Here is a 17,107-nt window from a genome sequence, read left to right on the forward strand (position 1 = left end):
ATCTTGAGGAAGAAGGTGGTATAAATACCCAAAGATGGACAGCAATAGGCTGAAGGTGCAACAGGGGCGTGTCCGCAGCAGGTACAAGAAACAGGAAGTTCAGCGGGCGTCGCCCTATGCAGCCAAAACAGACAAACAGACAGCAAGGAGGGAAGCCAGAGAGACATTCTGGACTGGAGATCAAGTGCGCGCTCTTGCACAGTGGGAGATGGACCACCATGCAAGGACGCCGCCAGGTATGTTACAGTACCCCCCCCCTTACGCCCCCTCTTCTTCAGGCCTGCCAGAATCTTCCGCAGGGAATTCGAGGACCAGTCGTTCACTTCAAGGAGATCACTTCCACTGTCCACAGGAAAAATTGATCTCATCTGGTTAGCTAGGATGCTACCTCCTATCCAGCCATCCTTAGCAACAGACGAAACGGGTGGAGTACCAGGAACAGCACACAAAGAAGTCTCTCTCCACATATTTTCAGGTGGCACCCCAGAGGGTACAGGAGACAACTGGAAGTCCTTCACCGGGTTGGAGGGGGACAGAGACTTGGGGGTAATCTCTGCTTCGAGGTACATCTTGTCAAGCTCACAGGAAGAAATAGACGGGTTATCAGGTACATAATGAGGAAAAGTCACTGTCTCTTTGTTATCTGGTGGTACCCCGGAGAATTCAGGAAACAACTGGAGGTCCTCCGCCGGGTCAGAAGAGTGCAGAGGCTCAGAGAAAACATCTGCTTCAGAGTACACTAGGTCGGACTCACTGGAGGAAGCAGGCGAGGTATCGGGTACCGAGTATAGGAAAGTCTCTGTCCATTCACCACCAGGTGGCACCCCGAAGGGTTCTGGAGACAACTGGAGGTCCTCCGCCTGGTCAGAGGGGTGTAGAGACTCAAGGGTAACCTCTGCTTCAGAGTACACAAGGTCGGACTCACTGGACGAAGCAAGCGAGGTATCAGATCCAGGATATAGGAAAGTCTCTGTCCATTCACCACCAGGTGGCACCCCGAAGGGTTCTGGAGACAACTGGAGGTCCTCCGCCTGGTCGGAGGGGTGTATAGACTCGGGAGTAACCTCTGCTTCGGAGTACACTAGGTTGGACTCACTGGACGAAGCGAGCGAGGTATCAGGTACAGAGTAAAGGAGAGTCTCTGTCCTTTCGCTACCAGGTAGCACCCCGAAGGGTTCTGGAGACAACTGGAGGTCCTCCGCCTGGTCGGAGGGGTGTAGAGACTCGGAAGTAACCTCTGCTTCGGAGTACACTAGGTTGGACTCACTGGACGAAGCGAGCGAGGTATCAGGTACAGAGTATAGGAGAGTCTCTGTCCTTTCGCTACCAGGTAGCACCCCGAAGGGTTCTGGAGACAACTGGAGGTCCTCCGCCTGGTCGGAGGGGTGTAGAGACTCGGGGGTAACTACCTCTTTGGGGTACCGATTGTCAGGCTCACAGGACGAAGCGGACAAAGTATCGAGTACCGAGTGTAGAGAAGTCTCTCTCCATTTGTCATCGAGTGGTATCCCGGAGGATTCAGGAGGCAACAGGGGGTCCTCCGCCAGGTAGTAGAGGTGCACAGACTCAGAGGTAACCACAGCTTTGGAGCATCCTTGGACATGCACACCGGTTAAAGTGGGTGAAGCATCTGATGCCGGGTGCAGGAAGTTCTCCTGTGTGGAGTCTGGATGGGCAGAAGTCTCTTCGGGCAGGAGAACCGGAGCACTACCCACGCACATTACCCGTTGGGGCTTCTCCGGGATACAGGGAGATGAAGCTTCAGTAGGGACTTCAAGGTTGGGGTCAGGAGGTCTCAGGGAGGACAGACCCTGGCGTGACGGCTTGCCTCTACGTCTAGCACGTCTGGACTGCCTCTTGAGGTTGGGAGAAGTATTCCGGAAAGCGTAGTCACCCTGTGAGGATTCTGGGTGGGCAGTAGTCTCATTGGGCTGGAGGACTATTGCGCTACCCACACACATTACCCATCGGGGCTGCTCCGGGATATTGGGAGGTGAAGCTTCAGCAGGAGCCTCCGGGTTAGGATCATCGAAGACCATTAGAAAGGCCACCAGGAAGGCCATTAGGTCCAGGAGGATCGGATCCTGTGTTTCATATAGGGGGTTGATCCATTCCAAGGCATCACCCGCCAGGTAAGACATAGTGAATGCCACCTTAACCCGATCGGTGGGAAAACATAGAGGGTAGAACTTGAAGTGTAGCATGCATTGCTCCACAAATGCACGACTTTGTCTTGGATCCCCATAGTAACGTGGCGGATCCGCAGGAACGAGAGCAGATAGATCCATCTGGACGGGTGCGTAATTCGCCTGGAACTCAGCTGAGAAAAAAAAAAAAAAAATTATTTATTTATTTTTAATGCATGTATTCGCTGGAAAACTTCTCAGAGAGCGAAGGCCGTGGGGCTCAACGGGAACCATGGCCTGAGCATGCTGTTATGCACACGCCCGGACTGACTGGCGTGTGCGGGTGTTGTGGTTCCACTGGACCATGGACCGGAGAGTGCCTGGAGGGGCGTGACTAAGTATCTGGCCGATCCGACCAAGGTGGCACGACGGCATACGACGCCAGTGCACCAGGGAGAAACCGGGCAGAGGGACCAGGTGCTACTCCAGGTCAAACTCCGGACACGGGGGTTGACCCACACTGGGATTACTGGAACAGGCAGGTTAGGCTGGCACAGACTGGTGGATGTAAGCAAACATGGCAGGTATGCAGATGAGTGGATACAGGCGAGTATGCAGGCAGGGAGGTACTGGCCGAAAGGACGGGCTGGAGCACAGAAAGGTTAAGACCCAGTACAGACTGGGTCACAGAACCGCAGATGCGGTAGACAACCACAGCAGAGAGGGAACGCCCGAAGCGGTGGGCAAGAACAGAGCAGGACGGGGCTGCAGGAGCAGCGAGCAGAAGCAGGGCAGGACAGGACTGCCGGAGCAGCGGGCAGAAGCAGGGCAGGACAGGACTGCTGGAGCAGCGGGCAGAAGCAGGGCAGGACAGGACTGCCGGAGCAGCGGGCAGAAGCAGGGCAGGACAGGACTGCCAGAGCAGCGGGCAGAAGCAGGGCAGGACAGGACTGCCGGAGCAGTGAGCAAAAGGGTAAGAGCGGAGCAAGGCTGCCGGAGCAGTGAGCAAGGAGTCAGAGCAGGACGCACAGGGCTCTGTTCACACGGAACAGACAGGAAGGGAAAGGCAGAGCCAGATACCCACAGGGTACTTGCAGTGAAGTAGCGAGGGGACCACAAACTCACAAACGGGAGTACAGAGACAACAAGCAGGAGTTAGGTACGAGTTCAGACTCTGCAGAAAAAGGAAAGGAACGGACATAGAGGCAAAACAGGTAAAGGATAGGAGAGAGTTCAGACTGGAACTGAGTGTACGGAAGAGACCGACACTGCAGCGGGATACAGGAGCGGGTCTGGGAATACGGCCCCCAGAGAGGCGGGACGAACAGGCAAGGAGCGAGTTCAGACAGGCCTGGAAATACAGCCTCCAGGAAAGGCAGCAGGCAAGAGTACACAGACAGGACTCAGTTCAGACACGGGAACTGATACCGCAAGGCAGGAGACATAGACAGGACTCAGTTCAGACACGGGAACAGATACTGCAAGACAGGAGAAATAGACAGGGCTCAGTTCAGACACGAACAGATACCGCAAGGCAGGGACACAAACAGGACTCTGTTCAGACGGGAACAGATACCGCAAGGCACAGACAGGCAGATCTAGGAATACGGCCCCTAGAAGGCGAAAGAACAGGCAAGAAGCGTGTTCACAAGAACAGACCACAGTTCAGACACAGAACTGGAAAACAGGCAGGAAAACAGGATAGGACCTGGCATGTCAGAGACAAAAAGCCGACTGACAGGACACAATGCTCAGGCGCCATCTTGAGGAAGAAGGTGGTATAAATACCCAAAGATGGACAGCAATAGGCTGAAGGTGCAACAGGGGCGTGTCCGCAGCAGGTACAAGAAACAGGAAGTTCAGCGGGCGTCGCCCTATGCAGCCAAAACAGACAAACAGACAGCAAGGAGGGAAGCCAGAGAGACATTCTGGACTGGAGATCAAGTGCGCGCTCTTGCACAGTGGGAGATGGACCACCATGCAAGGACGCCGCCAGGTATGTTACAGTCCGCACAGCACCCCCCATAGTATGATGGCTCCCACAGCACCCCCATACTGTGTAATGATCCCCACAGTAGTCAATCCACATCGTATGATGGTCGCCACAGCACTCCAACACACTATGAAAAATCCAAAGTAGCTCACCCCTACACACAGTATGATGGCCCCACAGTATTGCCCACATGATAGTCCCCCCACAAACAGTATGATGGCCCTCACAGCACCCCATACAGTATGATGGCCCTATAGCACCCCCCACAGAATAATGGTCTCACAGTATTGCCCACATAGTAGTATGGTCCACACAGCACCCCTACCACAGTAAAGAAGCCCACACAGTAGTCATTCTACAATATGACAGCCCCATGGTACTCACACTGCACAGTATGGTTACCCTCACATTAGTTCCCCCCATAATAGTCCACCAACACAAACACAGTATGATGGTCCGCACAGCACCCCCCATAGTACGATTGTTAGAACCTTGCTGTTTGTTTTTTTCCATCTTGTGTTTTGCGGTCACGTGACCATCTGCCTTTATATTCCAGCTCCACCCTTTTGGCTTTCCGTTCAGTATTTGGCTCAACGCTTGCAGGGATTGTCTCTGGAGGTGGCCGAGCTACAGCAACACGTGAGTAGCTGTTCTGGAGCGCATTTTGTGGAACCCAAGGTAGGACTGCCTGATGTTTTTTATGGTAAACAGCAAGATTTTTTTCCTTTAAAAATGCTTGTTTGTTATATTTTCGTTTGAGACCAAGGTCCTCTGGGAATGAATCACAGCGCATTTGTTTTATTATGTCACTTTTGTGCAATGAACCACAGGGGTGGGCCTTTTCTCTCCAACCTAATGATTCATGCTTAAGGTCGGTAGAAGAATTTTTTTCTGCTATGGGGCTATTATATAACGATCCTGATAGAATCTCATCTGCTGAGGCAGAACTCAGGCGTTTGAGTAAGGGGTCAGGTGATGTTGAAAATTATTGCACACACTTCAGAAGATGGGCTTCAGAAGTCAAATGGAATGATCCTGCTCTGAAATGTTTATTTCTTGCTGGTCTGAGTCAAAGGGTTAAGGATCTGCTAATTGCATTGCCTGCACCTGAGACTCTACAGGATGCCATGCAATTAGCTGTTTGAAATCCAAACCTTTGTCATCACCTATTTCTGTGATTGCAATTGATAACACTCCCTTGAAATGTATTACTCACAAGGTTGCTGCATTTCCCCTCACTATCAATGGAGTTCACCAAGAAATTTTGGACTTGGTTGTATTGGATAATTTACCCTCTCCGGTCTTTCTAGGTTTGCCTTGGTTAAAACTGCACAATCCTTTACTGGACTGGTCTACTAATGTGATTAAGCCTTGGAGTCCGAAGTGCTATGATAAATGTTGTAATGGTCGCATTGCGGCTGTGGAAAAAGGGGAATTACCGCTACCTATTCAAGATTTTTGTAGGGTTTTTTCAGAGGAGGAGTCGCAAGTTTTACCTCCTCATAGGGTTTATGATTGCGCCATTGAGATTGTTCCGGGAGCTACTCTTCCCAAGAGTTGCTTGTTTAATCTGACAATCCCTGAAAGAAAGGCCTTGGAGGAGTACATACAGACTAGCCTGGCTGCTGGTGACATTAGACCTTCTAAGTCGCCTGTGGCAGTTGGATTTTTCTTTGTTAAAAAAAAGGACGGGGGTTTACGTCCATGTCTGGATTTTGGTGAAATTAATAAGATTACCGTACGCAATTCCTACCCATCGCCGTTAATTCCTGACTTATTTAACCAGTTAGTGGGGGCCAAGTTGTTCTCTAAAATTGATCTCCGAGGGGCATATAATTTGTTACGAGTGAAGGAGAGTGATGAATGGAAAACTGCTTCTAACACTCCGGTAGGTCAATTTGAGAATCTGGTGATGCCTTTTGGTCTTACCAATGCACCTGCATTTTTTCAGAAGCTTATTAATTACATCCTGAGACCTTTTGATTGGTAAGAATGTGGTTGTCTATTTGGATGACATTTTGATTTATTCACCAGATCTAGAGTCCCATTGGCAGAGTGTACATGAAGTTTTGCAGTTATTGAGTGATAATTCACTCTTTGCTAAGCTGGAGAAATGTGAGTTCGCTGTGCAGAAAATTAGTTTTTTGGGCTACATTGTCTCCAGCGAGGGCTTTGAGATGGACCCTGTGAAGGTTCAGGCTGTGCAGGAATGGCCTAGGCCTATTGGTTTGAAATCTATACTTAGATTTTTGGCTTTTTGCCAATTATTACAGGAAATTCATTAAGAAATTTTCTGTAATTGTTAAGCCTCTAACCGATCTCACCAGGAAAGGTGTGAATACGGTCCAGTGGACTACTGAGGCCATTGAAGCGTTTAAGTATCTCAAAGAGAGGTTCAGTTCTGCCCCTATTCTTACGCAGCCTGATGAGACCAAGCCTTTTTTGGTCGAGGTCGATGCTTCATCGGTGGGGGTCGGAGTAGTTTTGTCTCAGGAGAACAGGGATGCCGGACATCCTTGTGCCTTCTTTTCGAAAAAAAATTTGGAAACAGAACTGAATTATGATGTTGGAAATCGGGAGTTGCTGGCTATTAAACTCGCGTTTGAACATTGGCGTCATTTTTTGGAAGGCACTAGATTTCCTATTCAGGTTTTCACAGATCATAAGAATTTTATCTATCTGGATGCTGCCAAGCGCTTGAATGCTCGTCAAGCTAGGTGGGCACTTTTTTTTTCACAGTTTCATTTTTCTGTTACCTATATCCCTGGTACTAAGAATTTTAAAACCGATGCTTTATCTCGCAGCTTCTCTCCTACGGTCGGTGCCGAGAAGGAGGAGGAGAGCATTTTACAGAAAGGAGTTGTGGTGGAGGCATTGGACTCCATTTTGGAGGATGGGATTCTGAAAGCTCAAGATGATGCCCCATCTAACACTCCCCATGGGAGGTTGTTCGTGCCTAGAACCTTTAGGAGAGATTTGTTTGTGGAGTGTCATGAGTCTCGGTTGGCAGGTCATCCAGGAAGTTCTGAGACTAAGAGACTTATCAGTCGCAGTTTTTGGTGGCCTGGATGGCAGAAAGAAGTCATCAAGTGGGTGCATCAATGTACGGTGTGTGCTAGGTCAAAGGCTTCACATGCTCCTGCTGCGGGGTTGCTTTGCCCTCTGGAGGTTCCTAGTGCGCCTTGGACGCATCTCACAATGGATTTTATTACTGACCTTCCTGTGTCCCAGGGTTTTACTGTCATCTAGGTGGTCGTGGACTGTTTTAGTAAGATGTGTCATTTGGTTCCATTCATTAAGTTGCCCTGCACCAAGACGCTTGCTAAGGCGTTTGTTAAGGAGATTGTCAAGCTTCATGGCGTTCCCACGGATATTGTTTCTGATACAGAACCTCAGTTTGTGGCTCGCTTTTGGCATGCTTTTTGTGACAGGTTGGGAGTCCATTTGTCATTTTCGTCTGGGTATCATCCTGAGTCTAATGGACAGACTGAAAGAAAGAACCAGGATGTAGAACAGTTTTTGGGTTGTTTTGTGGCGGACAATCAAGAGGTGTGGTCTGAGTTTCTGCCTCTCGCGGAATTTGCTCTTAACAATCATACATCCTCCTCTGCTGGGTGTTCTCCTTTTTTTTTGTTGTACTGGGAGACATCCGTCTTTTGGTTCGTACTCCAAACTGGGGTGCCGGAGGAAAATTTTTCCGGTGATTTGGAGAGAGTTTGGACTAATGTAGGTTGCAACCTTCAAGAGGCTAACAAGAAGTCCAAGAAGTATTTTGACAGGAAACGTAAGGAGGTTTTGTTTACTGTGGGTGACACGGCTTGGTTGTCCTCAAAGAACCTGCGGTTGAGGATTCCCTCTAAAAAACTGGGTCCTAAGTTTGTGGGTCCATTTAAAGTGCTTCAGGTTGTTAACCCGTCTGCTGTTAGGTTGGATGTCCGTACTTCCTGGAAGATTAATCCTGTGTTTCATGTTCCCTTGTTGAAAAAGGCTGATGTATCAGATAGGGATGCCACTGCCTCAGTTCCTCCTGTGGTGGAAGACGGCGAATATGAAATTTCTCGTATCTTGAATTCTAGATGGCATAGAGGGAGATTACAGTATCTTGTCTCCTGGAAGGGTTTCGGTCCCGAAGACAACTCCTGGATAAGGATGGATGATGTCTCTGCTCCTACGCTTGTTAAAGCTTTCCACAAGAGGTTTCCGGATAGGCCTGGGACTGGAGGACCTGGAGGATCCTCATAAAAGAGGGGGTACTGTTAGAACCTTCCTGTTTGTTTTTTTCCATCTTGTGTTTTGCGGTCACATGACCATCTGCCTTTTTATTTCAGCTCCGCCCTTTTGGCTGTGCTGGACTTCAGTGTTTGACTGTTTCTCTAGCCAGGTGCTTTGGTGCCTTTCTCTGTCAGTTCGCTTGGTCCTTCTAGGACCTCTAGTACGTTTTCGTCTGTCTGTCTTTTTGTGTTCTGCAACAACTTCTCTGTTCAGGAGGTGTCCCATTTTTGTCCCAGTCCTTAGTTCTTTTAGGGACCCCTCCCCTTAGGCTATAGGTCTTCGTTCAGACTAGCTGAGGACTAAGGCGGGTCTGTTCGCTAGGAACAGGCAGCCCGCTACATCGTAGGGATTCAGCTTAGTCTTATTGTAGGGACAGCCTTCCCCTATCTTTCCTTAGTACATGTTGCAGATCATAACAACGATGGCTCCCACAGCATCCCCCATACTGTTTAATGACCCCCCACAGTAGTCAATCCACACAGTATGATGGTCCCCACAGCACTCCAACACACTATGAAAGATCCAAAGTAGCTCACCAAAACACACAGTATGATGGCCCTACAGTATTGCCCACTTGATAGTCCCCCCACAAACAGTATAATGGACCTCACAGCACCTCCATATAGTATGATGGCCCTCACAGCACCTCCATACAGTATGATGGCCCCATAGCACCCCACATAGTATGATGGTCTCACAATATTGCCCACATAGTAGTCCCCCTCACAGAGTATGATGACCCACACAGCAACCTCTCCCACAGTAATAAAGCCCCCACAGTGTAATGGCCCCCATAGCCCCGCAAATAAAGTATAATTTTCATCCACAGCACCACCACACAGTACAATGACCCCCATAGCACCCTCTTTCTAGCACAATTGCTCTGACAGCACTCCCACCATAGTATAATAACAACCACAGCACCGCCTAAATGTATAGTAATCCCCACAGCACCCTCACATGGTATGATGGTCCCACAGTATTGCCCATAAAGTAGCCCCCTCACACACACAGCATGATGGCCCCCACAGCACCCCCACACAGTATGATGGCCTTACACTATTGCCAACACAGTAGCCCCCACACACACTCTATGATGGTTCCCACGGCACCGCCAACTTAGTATGATGGCCCCCACACAGTACAATGGCACCCACAACACCCCCAACAAAGTATAATGACCTCCCCAGCAATGCTCACACAGTACAGTAGCCCCCCACAGCACCCCCTCATGGTATGATGGCCCCACAGTATTTCCCAGATAGTTGCCTCCCACACATATAGCATGATGGCCCCAACAAAATGTCCACACAGTACGAAGGACCCAAAAAATTGCCCACACAGTAGCCCCTACACGTAGTATGATGGCGCTCACAGCACCTCTCAAACATTTAAATGCCCTCACAGTAGTTTCTCCCACATAATAATATAACGACTCCCATAGTAGTTCCACGACACACAGTATGACGGCACCTATAGTAGTCCCCCCTCACACAGGATGATGGACCCCGCAGAACCCCCCTAACAGTCTGGTGGCCACATAGTATTCTGTCTCCCTTCCCTCCAGTATGATTCTGTCCACATTCCCCTACAAGAGCTGGGTAATAAAATAAAAAAATATACTATATGCTCACCTAGTCCCAAATCCTGGAGAGCCCTCTGGTACAGTCAGCGTCCCAACGGAGGCAGAGACCCTGATTCCAGCAATATGTCACTTACTGGGCCGCTTGCTATCATTTTGATAAAATCACTGGTTTTATCGGTTGCAAATCTAGCAGTTCTGTGAATTTTGTGCACCGTACAACCCCACCCACACCACTGATTGGCAGCTTTCCGTCCATGTACAGTGTACACGAAAAACCTCCTGTCAGTGGTGGGGTGGGGTTATACAGAGCTCATGAATATGCTTGACTACCTGGTAGCAAGTTTACTAGTCCTCTAGTGATAATATTCTTTTGATAAAACAGTGATTTTATCAAAACTGTGTAACACGGGTACTTTAGATGCAGTGACACAGAAGCACAGAGCAGCCAATACAGGGTTAACAAACAGGGAAAGTTTATTATAACAAGATGAATCTCCACGCAAGGAATAACAGGGGAAAATATGGGGAAATAGCAGGTATAAGTCTGTAACTGACAGTTTACAGTTTAACTAGATGTAGCAGAGTCAAACCGGTCTCCGGTTTTACCCGCTGAGCCCCTAGTCGATAACAGTGCACCTCACGTGCTCAGCTCCATGGACCCTGCGTCTCTTCTCCCTACAGTCAGCTTGACTCCTCCGGTCCACTGCACTCGGATCCCTTGCTCCAAGTCCTGTAGCCAGGAGCCTGTACCCTCTCACACTGCTCTGCTGAGCTGGACCCAGCTCCACTTTCCCGTGCAGACGTCCTCGTCTCTTTCTCTCTCTCGTCACACCACGTGTCCCTCTGTTACCTGACCTCCCAGCTCTCTCTCTCGACACACCACCTGCTTCCCTGTCACATGACTCCTCTGCTTGCAGTCTGTTTTCCCCCTGCAACAAGAGGTACGGCCCCGGCAGTTCCGGATCCCTTGCTCTGAAAGTACTTACACCCCGGTCTTCCCCCTCATAACTGCAGCAAGAAGCCCAGTGAATGGTACATCGCTGGAATCAGGGCCTCTGTTTGTACATTATGCTGCCCTCAGAAAAGGTGGAAAAAATCTGGTGACAGATTCCCTTTAACTGTATCAACTTGCTTTGTATGCAGGTACTGTAATAAGCGGTATGGTGGGCCCGTATGTATAATATCCCCGGTGATCACTGAATTACCTGTACACTTATACTACATACTATAAAGTATCTACAGAGCTATACAGTGTAGTGTCACCGGTGATCACTGTATTGCCTGTACACTTAGACTATGCACTATATACTACAAACAGAGGTCCTGTGTGCAACTGTTACTGGTGATAATATTAAGGTTAGTTCTGTGTTTTTTTAAATGATTAATGATCAGTATAGTGGTATTATTCAGTTATCACTAAATATGCTAGTAATGTATGGTCTTGGTGTGGCTGTACTTGTAGAGATCCAGCTTCAAGTATAAAATGTAGAATCTTTATTCAGTCATTAAAAATATACCGTATTTTTCGGACTATAAGACGTCTTATAGTCCGAATGTTGGGGGGGGGGTATATTTATGTGTGGTGTGGGGGGAGCGGTATTGGTGGAGGAGCGGGGCACAGGAGGTAGCAGCCGCCTACTGCAGCCTACACTGTCCCCGCTGCTAAAGAAAATGAATATTCACTGCTCCCCACGCCCATTGGGCGTGGGGAGCACTTAATATTCATGCTCCTTCATAGCCGGCACACAGCGGAGCCGCGCTGCTGCTGCTGCCGGCTATCTCCTGTGCCCGCTGTTAAAGGGCATGAATATTCAACCTCTCTCCACACCCATGGGCGTGGGGAGGGGGTGAATATTTATGCCCTTTAATGAGCGGGCACAGGAGATAGCCAGCAGCAGCAGCAGCCGCAGCGCGGCTCCGCTATGTGCCGGCTATGAAGGAGAGTGAAGTCACTGCTCCCAGCGCACACAGACCCGGCGTGGGGAGCAGTGACTTCTGGCAGCTGATCTCTCCTTGTGAGCCGTGCATGGCAGTGACGTCATGCGCGGCTCACATGGAGAGATCAGTACAGGCAGACTGGACGCAGCGCTGTAGGAGAGAAGAAAGGTGAGTAGGAGTGTTTATTTTTTTTTAATGTGCAGCATGATGGGGATTAGGGGGACCATGCATACCAGGACAGGGATTAGGGGTGCCATGCATACCAGGACAGGGATTAGGGGTGCCAAGCATACCAGGACAGGGATTAGGGGTGCCATGCATACCAGGACAGGGATTAGGGGTGCCAAGCATACCAGGACAGGGATTAGGGGTCCCATACATACCACGACAGGGATGAGGAGTGCCATGCATACCAGGACAGGGATGAGGGATGCCATGCATACCAGGACAGGGATTAGGAGTGCCATGCATACCATGACAGGGATGAGGGGTGCCATGCATACCAGGACAGGGATGAGGGGTGCCATGCATACCAGGACAGGGATGAGGGGTGCCATGCATACCAGGACAGGGATGAGGGGTGCCATGCATGCCAGGATAGTGATTAGGGGTGCCATGCATACCAGGACAGGGATGAGGGGTACCATGCATACTGGGATGGAGGAATGCCAGGCATACCAGGATAGGGATGGGGACCACATATAAAAGGAAGGGGGGGCATATATACCAGGATGGGGGATATTGTCAGAATTGGGGGACATTACCCCTATACCAGTGTCAGCAGAAGACGCCCTCCACCTTAAAAGTGCATCATGACCACATTTTTTGCTTAAATTTTTATTTTCCTCCTTTAAAACCTAGGTGCGTCTTATGGTCCGGTGCGTCTTATAGTCCGAAAAATACGGTAATTAACGGCAATGTTGAGACATACCATCATAGGTGTAGTTAGGGGAGGAGGATGCAAAAATAGGGTGAAAGAACCAAACGCGTTCCTTCCTTCCTTCAGCCCCAGGGATTTCCCACTCGGCTCCACAGTATTGATGAGATCCTTTACCTTTTCCTCATGCAGTTCCACATCTATCTTCCTCTGTACGGAAGGGGTTAAGGTACTCCCCATAGAACCTGTTTCGAGCCTTAGGCTCCGGATATTGCAGGAAAGCCCGCAGGGAGTCTTGTAAGGTCTCATACCACCCAACACAATATGTACTCCTCTCGCTGTTAGCCCACTGCAGCTTGTACTTGACCTTGTCACTGTCACCAATGAACTCTCACACTAACTAACTAAACTAGGAAGTGGTTCCTTTTTTTTTAACTATTTCTGTTCCTGCAGTCTGTTGCTTGGCAGATCTAACCTTTCACATACTTCTAGCACAGAGCTTGCATTACTTTCCTACATTAATACTATACTAACAATGCTTATGCTATACCTAACTCCGTTGTCATCCTCTAACTGCAGTTACCATCTTATGTTCTAAATTTTACTCTATGTTCTACCTATACTAACTCTGCATTGTACATTACGAAAACTAGGCATTACCTTTACAGTACTTGTACTTCAGCAAGATTACATAAAACACTATGCATTACTACTAGTAGTGATGAGCGATCACTAAAATGCTCGGGTACTCGTTACCCGGGTCAAGCAAATCGTAATGCTCGGGTGCTTGACCCGAGTAATGAGTACAATGTAAGTCAATGGGAAGCTCGAGCATTTCTTCGGCAACCATCCCCGTCCACCCCCCCCCCCCCACCCCACCCGAGTTCTGGAGGGGGTCTATAAATTGGTCAGATCAATGGAAATAGTGCTGAAATTGCATGGGAATAGCTTGTGGAAGCATCTCTGAATCCCAGGTTGCTGCTGTGAACAATGTTGTCAGAGTATTACCCCACTTTTAGAGACTGACAATAAAACATACAAAAACAAAGATAAAATGGATTTTCCTGGAAAAAAATGTTAAGAAACATTCGTTTCAAGATAATGACTTGTATATAAGGTAAAATAAAAAAATGCTCCTCCACACCTTGGGATATGTTTACACAAAATGTTTTTACTGTGTTTTTGCAAGTTCGCATTGCTTTCAACGGTGAAAAATACATTCACCAGTAAATGTAATTTTAACATTTTACTACCTTATCTGGCCATGTGGTGTGTGAGACATGATCAGACACATCTTGTTTCATTTATGAAAGAGGGACTCTGAAAGTCACCACGCCTATTTTTACAGGGCCATCAGGCCCTCTACTATTTGTAGAGGGCCATTAGGGGGCCTTTACTATTATTAGAGGGCCAGCAACCGGCTATGCCATAGCTGTATATTGTACATTTCCGACTGGAGAGTATATATGTATATGTTATGGAATGTTAGAGGTAGGCCTCTAAAAATTGTTCCTACGGACATCATAAACACCCTTAAAAAATGAATTGGGGTGTTGCATGATGGTCACCCTGTTGATATGGTGGTGGAGGAGAAGGATGAGGACGACATAAAAAAAAACAAAATGAAGAAGCATACACACATGTCTGAGTGTGAAGGGGCGCATGGAAATAGACCAAAAAAAACAAACACTGGATTTGAGTTCATATTATGCTGCTGGGTGCTGGGAGGATCTGAGAAAACTTACACAATATAAAGTACAGAATATTAAAAAATAATGAACTTTTTTTTCTCTGCCAGGCTCTACAAATGGCAGAAATAACACCAGTTTTTACCAGCCTGTCTGTAAATTTACGGACAGTTGTAAACCCTGTCTAACAGTTAACCTGTTACTTTTTGGTCATAGAATGATGTGTTGTATATAATTATAGTACCTTGGATGCATATTTTAATTAACATTTAATTAGGTATGCAAGTATTTGACCAATGAAAAGTCCTGTCTTATAGAGTACCAACATTTCTTTCACACATAATCGGAATCAGCAGTGAAAAATAAACAAAAGAATAAATACTCTTACGAAGTATACAAAGTTGTAATAAAATTTTACGAGTGTTTATAAACTTTGTAAGTAATTTTGATTGAAATGACCTACTCATCATTCTGTTTGCCTCCTTCTTATTCAGTTCTGATCAAGCTCCCCTTTCCTGTTGCAAGGATCAATCCGGACACCATTTACTGGAACACTGTGTACGACTCTCACTGATTTACAGCTGGCGGGGCGGACAAGAAAAGAGAAACAACATCATCCTGCTCATCAATAGCTGTCTTTCAGCCAAGAAAATTGCCAAACTGCTTCATGTGACTGCCATGACAGTTGGAAGAATACGAACTGAAGTCCGTCCATCCATTCAAAAGCCAAGAGGTGAAAGTCCAGGCAAAATATTGGAGTCAACAAGTTAGCTCATCACAAGGTCTATTAGTTCTTGTGCGACAAACACGGTAGTGGTGACTCTTAAGCTTTGTAATAGTGAGATCACAGACATCCATGCAAGCACCGTGAAACACATGTTACACAAGTCTTGAATGGTGGCTCAAAAAAAGGTGAAGAAGCCTCGACTTCAATATCGTCATAAGAAGCATGACGTCGGAGGTCGCGTGACCTGTCACATGACTCAGTGACGTCATGTTAGGTCCTTTTACACAACCGCGAGACACCGGGGAGACCGGACGCATCGGAGAAGGAGACTGCGGGCCATCAGAAGGTAAGTATAATCTTTATTTTTTATTTTTTACCATTCTTATTCTTTTTTTCAACTATAACTTGGTCACACTATATAAATCCATGCCGGTTGCATGGATTTATATAGTGTGACCAAGTTGTCAAGTACTTTTCCAAGTGATGCTAAAATCGCTTGGAAAAGTTCTTGATAACCCGCATGCAGAAATGCATGTGAAGAACGCTTGTCAAACGCTTCTACCTGGCGGAAAAAACGCATGTAAAATCCACATGCGCTTTTCCTGTCAGGGAGAAGTGGAAAAAATATGCAGCATTTCTGCATCGTGGGCACATAGCCTCACAGAAATGTCCATAATGACAGACAAAGGGAATATCGGCAGACCCTCGGCTGTCATAGTAACTCATCGGGCCCCACAATCATGTCACAGACACTCTGATGGGTGGGTGGTATGATGCGCCATGGTTAAGAGCTGAAGTGGGCGGAGCTCCACTTCACCCATGGCTGTTAAAGGCAGAGAAAGATGTGAAAAGTTGTAATGGGGTTAAAAGAGGCCATATTTTGGTGGAAATTGTAATATTTCATACCACAAGGATTGGGTACATGGGCTTTCTGTTCATTTGAATCCATTTTTTGAGGGGCAATGCAAAAAAATAACTATTTCTCCGTATTAAATTCTATTTACCATATGAGTAAAAAACATGTTTTTTAACTTTAATGACTTTTTTGTTTCTAAAAGCAATTTTTTATTTTTGTTTTTTTCACTTTCTATAAATGATTAGTAAGGCCATGTATATCCCATTAATGCACAGTAATATATAGAAGAGCAGGCGTATACAGCGTGTATTACAATGTATGCTGCACATGTAGAATATGCATTATGAGGTAGCAGTGAGGTAGGCATTAGGACACATCATGGAACACGGAATGTGAGGTAATGACATTATGACACCATAATTGCCTCGGCTATTACTGGGGCTGTTGTGTTGATCAGTGGATTCACATTGGAGAAGCATCTCTAGTGAGTGCCTCTTTTCATATCACTATTTTTTGGCTAATACCAGAAAATATTTCCTGGAAGTTTATCAAGAAGAATTCTACAACTTCGCATTCTTCATTGTTGTCAAGACCAAGAGACTTACAGCATCTTGGCCCTTTGAGAAGAACATGTCTTCTCGGGACATTTCTAATGTCCTAAACATCTCAGAAGAGCCTTCTGCAAATGGCATTGAAAGGCCTTCTATATCAGGTAAGACGGGAAGCGCATAAAAGCCACTAATACTTCCATCTACAAGTCTCTAAAATATGGACACAACATTCCTACATTGGGGTTTGTACCTGTTACATATTATTGTATTTTCCCTGCTCATTTGGATTTAATTTTGTACTGATGAGCTTTCTTCACCATGGGCACAATATGGTGATCTTTACTAATGAGTTGTTTATTACTGTAATTTTACTGTAATATTACTGTCTAAATCAATTTTAATCAGTTTTGTTGTAGGTCAATTTTCAATAAATATATTTAATATTTGGTTGTATTTCATAATTTTTGGTTTTATTTGTGTTATTTCAATGTACA

The sequence above is a fragment of the Phyllobates terribilis genome, unplaced genomic scaffold (assembly GCF_046119375.1).
Source record: "Phyllobates terribilis strain yellow unplaced genomic scaffold, ASM4611937v1 Scaffold_8__6_contigs__length_399053987, whole genome shotgun sequence".
Taxonomy (NCBI): Eukaryota; Metazoa; Chordata; class Amphibia; order Anura; family Dendrobatidae; genus Phyllobates; species Phyllobates terribilis.